General features: G+C 35.9%; 1 pseudogene; it reads left to right on the forward strand.

Annotated features, from left to right (window-relative positions):
• Positions 1-504: 504 nt before the first annotated feature.
• Positions 505-1,119, forward strand: LOC115275931 (annotated as a pseudogene).
• The last annotated feature ends 11,048 nt before the right edge of the window (positions 1,120-12,167 follow it).

Raw genomic sequence — 12,167 nt, forward strand, 5'->3', positions numbered from 1 at the left:
AAACCTGTGTGCTTTCCATGGGTCAAAGAAACACTGAGGCACTGCTTCCACTCCAGAGTTACCTGGTGAGACTTTTCCCTTTCCCTTTCCTTGCTATTTCCTACACATCTTTGTGGTTTCTCCTAAAACCCTTCTTTAATACATTACCAATACATGATTACTAATCTTAAGATATGTTTCTGTAGAAACCTACCAAAGATCGTTTTCATTTTAGATCTAATACTTAAACTACTATAGTGTTTATGAATGCATGGAAGGGAGTAAAAGATCCAATAAACATTAACTTTGATCAGTCAAGCTTGCATGGTATAATCTTTAGCCTATGACCAATTCATAGTAAAAGAGTGTATAACTTCCAAACTAAGTGGAAAAAATGAAAGAATAGTAAAAATAATCAAACCAAGAAAGGAAAGAATCATAAAACAGGACAAATAAAAATCTTCTTGTAAGATGATAAATTTAAAATCAACTATAGCACAGGTCACAGTATTAATTCTAGAAACAATGTTAGCAACAACAACAAAAAAAGGAAAACAAGAGATACAGTGGGCATTGGGTGACAATGTCTGCATGGCATTCTCAGGGCTCACCTCCGAGAAGACAGTCATCAACAGGACCTGGGCGGAGTGCCAGAGGGGTGAACTGACCATAGACGACCTGGTCAGCATGGAGAACGTCAGCCGTCTACACGGCCAGTTTGATGTGGGCATAGGCTCTTTGGTATCTCTGCCCTTATTGTGAGTTTTGACTTAGATGGCACCCCAGACTCTAACAGACTGACCCTTTGGGGGATGTTCTGCTCCAGGAAGGTCAATGTCACAGGTTGGAGTGCCATCAGTGAATGAATTTCTACATAACAATTACTCAGGCAAAACCGTAGAGACAGAAGACCCAACTTTTAAGCTGGTTATCAAGGCTGTCCTGGAAGTGGTTCTGTATGGCGGCAGAAACATTGACCTGGCTGTCCTGAGATAAGACCAACCCCTCAAAATTTTAAATCTTGAAGAAACTGAGAAATATGTTGCTGAAATTGAAAAAGAGAAGCAAATGAAAAGAAACGAAAAAAAGCATCTTAATGACAAAATCTTGCTTATAGTGATTTTTAAATTCAGATCATGAGTATTCTCAAAATGACAGGTAGGCATTTCTATTCCATTTATCTACTATACAACTGTCTTGAAATACACTTCCAAATTTTTAAAAAACAAAACGAAACAAAAAAGCAGATATATTGAAAACATTCTGTACTATTCCATTTACATTCAATTCAAAAACAATTACACCTAAATTATAGTGTTTAGGGGTTTGAACTTAGATAGTAAAACTATAACAAAGGAAAGCAGACAATCACTTCTTGAACTGGGGAAGAAATGCCAGCACAGTGATTCCTTTCAACAGGGAGGGAAGGATTTGTTATTTGTAAGGAGCATTGTGTGTGATGTTTAATTTTATGTGTCAAATTGACTGAGCTAAGGTGCCCAGTTGTTTGGTCAAACACTACTCCAAAGGTCGTGATGATATTTTGTAGACATGATTAATATTTACAGTCAGATGACTTTAAGTAAAGCAGATTACCTTCCATAATGTGAGTGAATATCAACCAACCAGTTGAAGGCCTTAGAAACAAAAACTGAATCTTCCTGGAGAAGAAAGATTTCTGCCTCAACATTGTAACAAAGAAATCTTATTTGAGTTTTCAGACTTTTGGCCTGCCCTATGTATTTTGGACTGAAGACTGCACCAACTCTTTTTTTTTTTTATAATAGTTTATTGTCAAATTGGTTTCCATTTAACACCCAGTGCTTCTCCCCACAAGTGCCCCCCACCATGACCATCACCCCCCTCCCTCCTCCCCCTCCCCCTCCAGTCCATGGTTCGTCTCCAGTATTCAGTAGTCTCCCTTGATCTGTGTCCCTCACTCTCCCCCACTCTCTTTCTCCCTTCCTCTCCCCATGGGCCCCTGCCAGGTCTCTCCTGTTAGACCTATGAATGCAAACATATGGTAAGGATAGACTGCACCAACTCTTAACAGAATTTTCAACCTGTTGGCCAGTCCCACAGTATTCAAACCTGACAGCTCCCACAGTTGCATGAGCCGATTCCTAAAACAAATCTCAATTTCAATCTTTCCCCCTTCCTATCCCTCTCATTGTTTGTCTGTTTATATATGTATAATATATATATATGTTTATATGCATATATATAAATGCATGGAAGGAGTGCACACACACATATGTGTTGCACACATGTGCATACACACACACACGCAGGAGATACAAAATGAGGAAAGAAAGAAAGAGAGAGAGGGAGATATTCACACACACACACACACACACACACACACACACACACACATATATCCTGTTGATTTGATTTTTCTAGAGAATGTGACCAATAAGAGGACTTCTGAGTTACTTTTTATATTTTATTTTTCATTCGTATGATGGTTTACATGGATATTCATTTTTTAATAATTTACTAAATGTTACATTTATGATTGGGCCAATTTCCTTGTTTTCAAATTTCACATAGAAAGTGAGCAAAAATAAGAATTAAAAGGAAAAAGAAGGGTAAGGGAATGCTTACCAGGGACTGTAAGATATAAACCTCTGTGACAGAATGTCCAATTTGCATACCACACTTCATCATTTACCCACATTCAGACGTTAAGCAGTGTCAGAGCCCCGTGAGGAGAAACCTGCCAGGCAGTCAAATACGCCAGTCCTAATATAACGAACGCCTTTTCTCTTCACCGATAATGGTAGTCTCTATAGTCATGCTTTTCTGTGCAGCTTTTACTCCACCTGGACTGAGTTTGTGCTTTCTTAGACCTGAGGTAATTTGCCTTAACTTCCTTTTCCCCAGAGGCATGGACCAGTTTACATAAGTGAATAAAACCATGGTTTCCAAAGTCAGAGCTCAAGTCACTTAGCCACTGAAGAATCTGATTTAACCAAAACAAAGTGAAAAAACATCGTTACAATAGCTTTGGCCTATATAGAAATTTAGAGATTGTCAGAAGTTTTTCATTTCAAATCATTAGCCATGTGAGCATAGTATGATTGTTCTCATTTTATAGTTGAGGAATTCAAAGTCCATGGCTCCCTGTCACTCAGCTGTCACCAGTAGCTGACTAGGCACGCAGGGCTTCTTTCCCATCCATTTTGCTTCTGTGGGTGGTGCTGACTTCAAATAGAGCTGTTCTCTTTAATTGACTTTCTTGAAGCCTAAGGTTCATAAGCAGGCTAAAATCCCCTAATAGAGAAATGTTGTATGGGAATTTACACTTTCAAAGTGTTTTAAATTTATATTTTTAGCCAATCATCAAAGTCTAAATATCGGTTTTAATATTGCCTTGCTTGTGCATATATTGGAACCAAAGTTTTCCAGTGAAGGCATGGAGGTTGAAAGAGATTGAATGAATAGTCCCAGGGATAACTTGGGACTTAAACTCAGATCACTTGAATCAAAGCCTGTGCTTGGCCACTAGGTCATATTACCCTTGTGTGATCATACTGTTAGAAATACCTCTTTAAATTTTGTATGCCCATCTGGAAATCATGTTATTATGCTTACATAGTTACAGAGGTATCAATTGTATAAGCATTGTATACAGTATATATGCATATACACAGTATATATGTGTGTGTGTGTGTGTGTGTGTGTGTGTGTGTGTGTGTGTAATTTTGATAGTGTCTGCAAAGGAACTGTAATGAAACCACGAAAACCTAATGCTATACATTCAGATGGGGGAGATAAAGCTAGGCAGATATGTATCTTTAGTTACAATGGAGCACTTTCATTAATTTGAATTTCACTAATTCACACTTCAGAGTAATTCATTTATGGCATTTACTCAATTGTTATAAAATGTCTCGAGTCTTTACTTATCTATAATGAAAGAGTTGAAAGGAAAATTAATACTTGCTCAGAGAATATAGAAATAACTGAAAAGAATGTAACGACCTGTTTTCAGGTGTCCAAACACTCCAGAAATCATTTACATACAAGCAATTGATGAGCTAATTTTGATTCATTCTTATCTATTCATTGAAGCTATTCAGCTTCAAAACTCTAGTGCTTTGTTAGTCTAATTCCAATTATAGTGTATAAGAGGTTATTGAAAATACATTTTGAAAAAAACCTGCATTTCACTAAAAAAGAAAAATTACAATTTAGACCTTTTACTAAGGGAAATTAATCCAGATTGGGAACCAGATTAATGAGTTTTCTTTATTTATGACTAAAAACTTTATGCTTTCTAATATATTAAATGAAGGAGAAACCATGATCTAGGTTATAGTTTCTATTCTCAGGATTAATTGCTTTTTTAATTAAGAATTTCTACACTGATATTAACTTTAATTATGGAGTGAAAATATAGTTATATTTCCAGAAGAACATAGGAATTTAACAAATTTCAATTTTGAAACTTGACAATGATTCCAAGAATATATAAAATACCAGTCTGGCCAGGATATTTGGTTAAGCATTTAAAATAATCTAAGGAGAAATGGGGAAATATTAGTACAAATCCAGTCATGGGATTGAGACTATGCCTGGGAGCCCATGGATACAGCAAATGTGTTAGGAGTTACTATCAGAGAAAAGGTCAATGAATCAAAGGCAGTTATATGTTCACTGAAGCCTGTTCGAGGCAGGCAGAATGATATATAAACCTCAAAAATTACAGTGAAAAATTACAATACAGAGGCAAGAAAAACATCTGACTCAAGTTATAACATTGCCACCCAAGAATTGTGTGTTTTTTTGCCAATTAACTTTATGGCACTTCTATTTTTTTCTCTGCAAAAATTCCGAGAATAATACTTTCATTCCCCAATCCTATAAAATTGCTATGAGGATGAAAAAATATCAAACAGTTTTGAAAATGGTAAATCACTCTATAAATACAAGGTATCAGTTAGGTTTTGGAGTAAGCTGTTACATAACTAATTGGACCCAGAAAACTTCTGGGAAAATTTTTCTTTGAAATAATGTTTGAAACAAGTTAAGAAAGATCACTTCATTTCTGGCACACAACCTGAGTGCTCACTGTCCTGCACCAGCTGAAAATCTGTCAGATATGAGATGTCGACCAAGAGTGCTGGAAAAATGCATGATGGAATGACACTGAAAATAGCAGAGCCAGAGGCAACGACATGATTATATTAATTGGTGACCTACAGGACCCTAAAATTGTATTGTAGCACTAGAGAGATAACTGATAATACTTAAGACTCCCAGTAACAAGTACTTTTCCATCATCAAAATGTAAGAGTTTGAACATGATATCATCCCCAAAGAAACTTTTGATTTTATCCCTGAGATTATATTCTCTGACCTTTAAAGTAAATTTATTTAGCCCCATTTGTTCTAGATCAAGTTGATGGTCTAATTTTTAAATAAAAATATCACTGGTTTGTTCCTTTTATGCATTTTTCAACAGAAGCTAGACAAGTTCCAGGAATGACACTATGATAAATTATAAAAAATTACCAGTAGAATAAAGAGTACAGGTGTCACATGGGTTGTAAATTATTCTGACAGCCCAAGGCAACAAGCAGCAAACAATTTGTACAGAATATTTCAGGAAGGCATCACTCTCCAAACTCAGACCTAAAGTTTCCATGGAAGGTTACTCATATAAGTGGGCTTAGGTCATGAAGATTGTTCATCTGAGAACTGCAGCTGGCCACACAAACTCACGGTGTAAATTAGATAAGGTTCCACTGAATCAGTATCTATCTAATAAAAAGAGAATACTGAACTAGTTCTTATCCTTTGGAAACTTCACTAGATTTAGGTTTCTGAGAAAATTTAGCCCAGTGGAAACTTGAGTCTCCATATGATTTGAGTTGGAGGATGAAGATTATAATTCCAATTTGATAAGTAAGAAGATATTTAATCTTGAGCAAATAAAATAAATTCCCTAAGCCTCATTTCCCTTATCTATAAATGAGAAAACAGATAATGGAAAAAATATTATTGAATATCTCTGTTAAAATAATGAGATGAAGTCATATATCCCAAGCAGTCAGAAACTACTAAGTGCTCAACTATATTCACTAACTCAGAGTTCTAAATATTATATTGTGGTATTTTTACAGGTGACATTTTTTTCTATTTAATTTTGCACAATTGTTGTGCTTTTATGTTGATTGTGTTTTTTATTGTTATAATGGCTCATCCTCAGAAAGAACACAGAGATAGAGAATTTCCTGGCCTCTTTTTCTTCTTATGTCCTTGCCTTTCTTCTGTCAGTCTTTCATTTCTTATTTCTGCCTTCCACAGTAAAATATGCTGGACAGGCCTCTTCCTGGATCAGCACTAGTGTTCTAACTGAAGGAGCTGTCATTTTCTTTGTCTACTACTTGCTAAACTTCAGTGATTTAAGAAAACGCTTCCTGGCTCAACTCCCCTGAGTTCAACCACTATGTTTCCACTGCCCTTGTTATTTCTGTTCCTAATTGATAATGGGAAAAAATAAAATAAAATCTAGCTGAAATTGCAGAAGGTGTTACTTTACTAAGGAAGTTTCCTATTGTCTGCAGAAAAATTGAATTTCCTGTATTCTGACTTCAGTATATGAGATAGATTTAAAGAATCAGTTAAAACAGTGGGAATGAATATGTTGAAATTAGTATTGCTTGGGAGTATTTTCCCATTATTCAGAAAGCCCTTTCTTTAGTTGTCTACCTTGGTTCAAATCCTGACTATAATACACACTCTGATCTAGGCCTATGATATGATTTCTGAGCCTCTTAGTTTCTCCTTCTGTAAAATGGGAAATATCATATACCTCACTGCATAGTAGTTAACATTAAGAAAATTAATAGTTTTAATGACTTAAAAGCAGTGTTGAACACAGTAAAACTATTACACACTAGCCATTATTATTGTTATTCTATCTTCTACAATATATCATGTTACTTAAAAGGAATTCCATCATTCCTTAGAGGTTACACTTGCCAGTTAACTCTCATATCCACTACACATACTCTGTTTTAATGAATGCAATACCTATGCACACATATACAACCAAATTCACATATAAATAACTATTATAATTTTTCTAAATATTTTGGTAAGCTATATTAGTTTTTTCAATGTAATTGGTAATTGGCTGGACTAAAGAGAGTTAAGGAAGCAAGCTAAGGAGGACTGGACAGGGTACTCTGTGAACAGACATTCCTAATGCTCCTGCAATCTTTCAAATGTAAGAACAATGTTTTTCTCTATGTTCTTAGTCACCACATGTTTCTGAAGTCTTCCTGCACAAGGACTGTACCATATCCTTGTAAAGTTTAGAAAGGAGGGAGGTGTGCAGAGATTTAAACAAGAAGTCTATTTTTAAAAATTATGTCAAAAACCCTATACCTGCTTCATTTCATTTATTTGGAAAATAATAACCCCATATTCTTGGCCAGGAGCTGTCATGTTTTTCTTTTGAGATTCCCATTATTTTGATACTCTGAGATATCCTACAGATGCTATAGCTAAAAATATATAAACTATTTAACTAAATATAATTTTATTACTATAATTTAGTATCAAAATTTAGTGTTAAGTATAGTGACACTGATGTCATTTCTGTTATCTTCCTAACAATTTGAAAAGAAATGTAAAGAGCTCTGACTCAAAGATGAAAGAAATCTGAATTCCACCACTGTCACTTACTTAACTGTGAAACTAGGAGAAAATTACTTAGTCTCTCTGAGCTTCCATTTCCTTTTTTTTCATATTTTATTGTCAAGTTGGTTTTCATACAACACCCAGTGCCCTTCCCCACAAGTGCCCTCATAAGTGACCATCACCCCCCTACCACTTCCCCCTCCCCATTCAGCCCTCAGTTTATTTTCAGTTTCAAGAGTCTCATGATTTGCCTCCTCCTCTCTCCCTTACTCTTTTCCCCCCTGCCTCTCCCCATGGTCCTCTGTTAAGTTTCTCCTGTTAGATCTATGAGTAAAAACATATGGTATCTCTCCTTCTCTGCCTGACTTGCTTCATTTAGCATGACAGCATCGGGGTCCATTCATGTTGCTACAAATGGCGAGATTTCATTCTTTCTCATTGCCATGTAGTATTTCATTATAAATATAAATCACATCTTGATCCATTCATCAGTTGATGGACAGTTAATCTCTTTTCATGATTTCTCTATTGTTGAAAAAGCTGCTATGACCATTGAGGTGTGTGTGCCCCTATGCATGAGCACTTCTGTATTCCTTTGGTAAATCACCAGCAATGCTATTGGGTCATAGGGGAATTCTACTGATAATTTTTTGAGGACACTCCACACTGTTTTCCAGAATGTATGTACCAGTTTACATTCCCACCAACAGTGCAGGAGGGTGCCTGTTTCTCTACATCCTTGCCAGCATCTATAAACTCTTGATTTGTTAATTTTAGTTACTCTGTTGGGCGTGAGGTGATATCTCAGTGTGGTTGTGATTTGTATTTCCCTGATGGTGAGTGATGCTGAGCATCATTTCATGTGTCTGTTGGCCATTTGGATGTCCTCTTTGGAGAAGTGTCTACCCATATCTTCTGCCCATTTCTTCACTGGATTGTTTATTTTTCGAGTATGCAGTTTGGTGTGTTTGTAGATTTTGGATACCAGCCCTTTATCAGATATGTCATTTGCAGCTATCTTGTCCCATTCCATCAGTTCCCTATTAGTTTTCTTGATTGTTTCCTTTGCAGTTCAGAAGCTTTTTATCTTATGAGGTCCCAATAGTTTATTTTTGCTCATGATTCCCTTGCCTTTTGGAATATGTCAAGTAGGAATTTGCTGCAGCTGAGGTCAAGGAGGTTGTTTCCTGCTTTCTGCTCTAGGGTTTTGATGGTTTTCTGTCTCACATTCAGGTCCTTCATCCATTTTGAGTTTATTTTTGTGTATGGTGTAAGAAAGTGGTCTAGTTTCATTCTTCTGCATGTTGCCGTCCAGTTCTCCCAGCACCACCTGTTAAAGGGCTGTCTTTTTCCATTGGATACTCTTTCCTGATTTGTCAAAGATTAATTGGTCATACATTTGTGGGTCCAGTTCTGGGTTCTCTATTCTATTCCATTGATCTATGCATCTATTTTTGTGCCAATACTATACTGTCTTGATGATTACAGCTTTGTAATAGAGACTAATGTCTAGGATTGTGATGCCTCCCATTTGGGTTTTCCTCTTCAACATGACTTTCGCTATTTGGGGTCTTTTGTGGTTCCATACAAATTTTAAGATAGTTTGTTCTAGCTTTGAGAAGAATGCTGGTGCAATTTAGATGGGGATTGCATTGAATGTGTAGATTGCTTTGGGTAATAATGACATTTTAACAATGTTTATTCTTCTGATCCATGAGCATGGAATGTTTTTCCATTTCTTTGTGTCTTCTTTAATTTCTTTCATAAGTTTTGTAGTTTTCATCATAAGGATCCTTTACGTCTTTGTTTAGGTTTATTCATAGGTATTTTATGGTTTTTCATGCAATTATGAATGGGATCAGTTTCTTGATTTCTCTTCCTGTTGCTTCATTATTGGTGTATAAAAACGCAACCAATTTCTGTACATTGATTTTGTACTCTGTGGCTTTGCTGAATTCATGGATCAGTTCTAGTAGGCTACTGGTGGAGTTGGTCTGGTTTCCCATGTTGAGTATCATGTCATCTATAATAAATGAAAGTTTGACTTCATCTTTGCCAATTCTGATGCCTTTTGTTTCCTTTTGTTGTCTGATTGCTGATGCTAAGACTCCCAGCACTATGTTAAACAACGTGGTGAGAGTGGGTATCCTTGTCATGTTCCTGATCTCAGAGAAAATCTTTTTTCCCATTGAGGATGATATTATCTGTGGGCTTTTCTTAAATGGCTTTTATGATGTTTAAATAAGTTCCTTCTATCCTGATTTTCTCAAGGGTTTTTATTAAGAAAGGATACTGTATTTTGTCAAATGCTTTTTTTTTGCATCTATCAACAAGATTATGTTTCTTTAAATTTTTTCTTTTGTTAACATGATTTATCGCATTGATTGATTTGTGAATATTGAACCAGTTCTGTAACCCAGGAATGAATCCCACTTGATCATGATGGAAAATTCTTTTTATATGTTTTTGAATTAGAATTGCTAGTATCTTGTTATTTTTGCATTTGGTCTATAGTACCCTTTTGTAGGTTCTCTGCCTGGTTTGGGAATCAAAGAGATGCTTGCTTCATAGAATGAGTCCAGAAGTTCTTCTTTTTATTTCTATTTTTTGGAATAGCTTGAGAGGAATGAGTATTAACTCTCCTAAAAATGTCTGGTAGAATTCCTTAGGGAAGCCATCAGGCCAGGGCTCTTATTTGTTGAGAGAATTTTGATAACTGATTATGGGTCTGTTAAAATTTTCTATCTCTTCCCATTTGAATGTTGATAGTGCATGTGTGTTTAGGAATTTGTCCATTTCTTCTAGGTTCTCCAGTTTGTTGGCCTATAATTTTTCATAGTATACCCTTATAATTGCTTGTATTTTGAGGGATTGTTGTAATAGATCCATTTTTATTCATGGTTTTGTCTATTTGGGTGTTCTCTCTTTCCTCTCTGAGGAACCTGGCTAGAGGTTTTTTCATTTTTTTCCCCCAAAAAACCAATTCTTTGTTTCATTGATCTGTTCAACTTTTTTTGTATTCTATATTGTTTATTTCTGCCCTGATCTTTATTATAGCTGTTCTTCTGCTTGGTTTGGGGTGCTCTTGACTCTCCTCTTCTTGTTCCTTTAGGTGCTTTGTTAGATTTTGAATTTGCACTTTTTCTGGTTTGTTGAAATAGGCTTGGATTACAATATACTTTTCTCTGAGAACTAACGTTGCTGAGTCCCAGAGAGTTTGGATTGTTCTATTTTTGTTTTCATTTGTTTCCATATATTTTTTAATTTCTTCTCTAATCACCTCATTGGCTCAATCGTTCTTTAGTAGTGTGGTTTTTAACTTCCATTTTTTCTGGAAGTTTTCCAGACTTTTTCCTTTGATTGATTTCAAGTTTCACAGTGTGCATGATATGATCTCTCTCAATCCGTTTATATTTACGGAGGGCTGCTTTATGTCCCAGTATGTCATCTATCTTGGAGAATGTTCCCTGAGTACTTGAGAAGAAAGTGAATTCCCTAGCCTCAGGATGCAAGTTCTAAATACATCTATGAATTCCATCTGTTCCAATGTGTCATTCAGGTCCATTGTTTCCTTAGTGATTTTTTTCTCTGGTTGATCTATCCCTTGCTGTAAGTGGAGTATTAAAGCCCCCTGCAATTAGCACATTCTTATCAATAAGGTTGTTTCTGTTTGTGATTAATTGTTTTATGTATTTGGGTGCTACTGAATTTGGTATATATTTTATAATTGTTAGCTCTTCCTGATGGATATACACTTATTTTATGATGTTCTTCTTAATTTTTGTTACTTCCTTTACTTTAAAGTCCAGTTTTGGGGCGCCTGGGTGGCTCAGTTGGTTAAGTGTCTGGTTTCAGCTCAGGTCATGATCTCACAATTTGTGGGTTCGAGCCCCATGTCGAGCTCTGTGCTGACAGCTAGCTCAGAGCCTGAAGTCTGCTTCAGTTTCCAAATCTCCCTCTCTCTCTGACCTTCCCCTGCTCACACTGTCTCTCCCTGTCTCTCCAAAATAAATAAAAAGCATTAAGGAAAAAAATTAAGTCCAGTTTCTCTGATATAAGTATGACTACTCTGGCTTTCTTTGGAAAAGAAAGTTGTATGATAGATTATATTTCCATCCCCTTACTTTCAATCTGAAAGTGTCTTCAGGTCTAAAATGAGTCTCTTGTAGACAGCAAATAGATGGATTTCGGTTTTTTATCCATTCTACTACCCTGTGTCATTTGATTGCAGCATCCAGTCCATTTACATACATTGTTATTATTGAAAAATATAGGTTTAGATTCATTGTGTTTACTGTAGCCTTCATGCTTGTAATGGTGTCGCTGGTACCTTGTATTCCTTGCAACTTTTCCCTCATAGGGTCCCTCTTAGGATTTCTTGTAGGGCTGGTTTGGTGGTGATGAATTCTCTCAATTTTTGTTTATTTGGGACAACCTTTATTTCTCCTATTTTGAATGACAGGCTTGCTGGATAAAGGATTCTTGGCTTCATATTTTTTCTGTTCATCATATTAATGATTTCCTGCCATTAT

The sequence above is a fragment of the Suricata suricatta genome, chromosome 13 (genome assembly GCF_006229205.1).
Source record: "Suricata suricatta isolate VVHF042 chromosome 13, meerkat_22Aug2017_6uvM2_HiC, whole genome shotgun sequence".
Classification (NCBI taxonomy): domain Eukaryota; kingdom Metazoa; phylum Chordata; class Mammalia; order Carnivora; family Herpestidae; genus Suricata; species Suricata suricatta.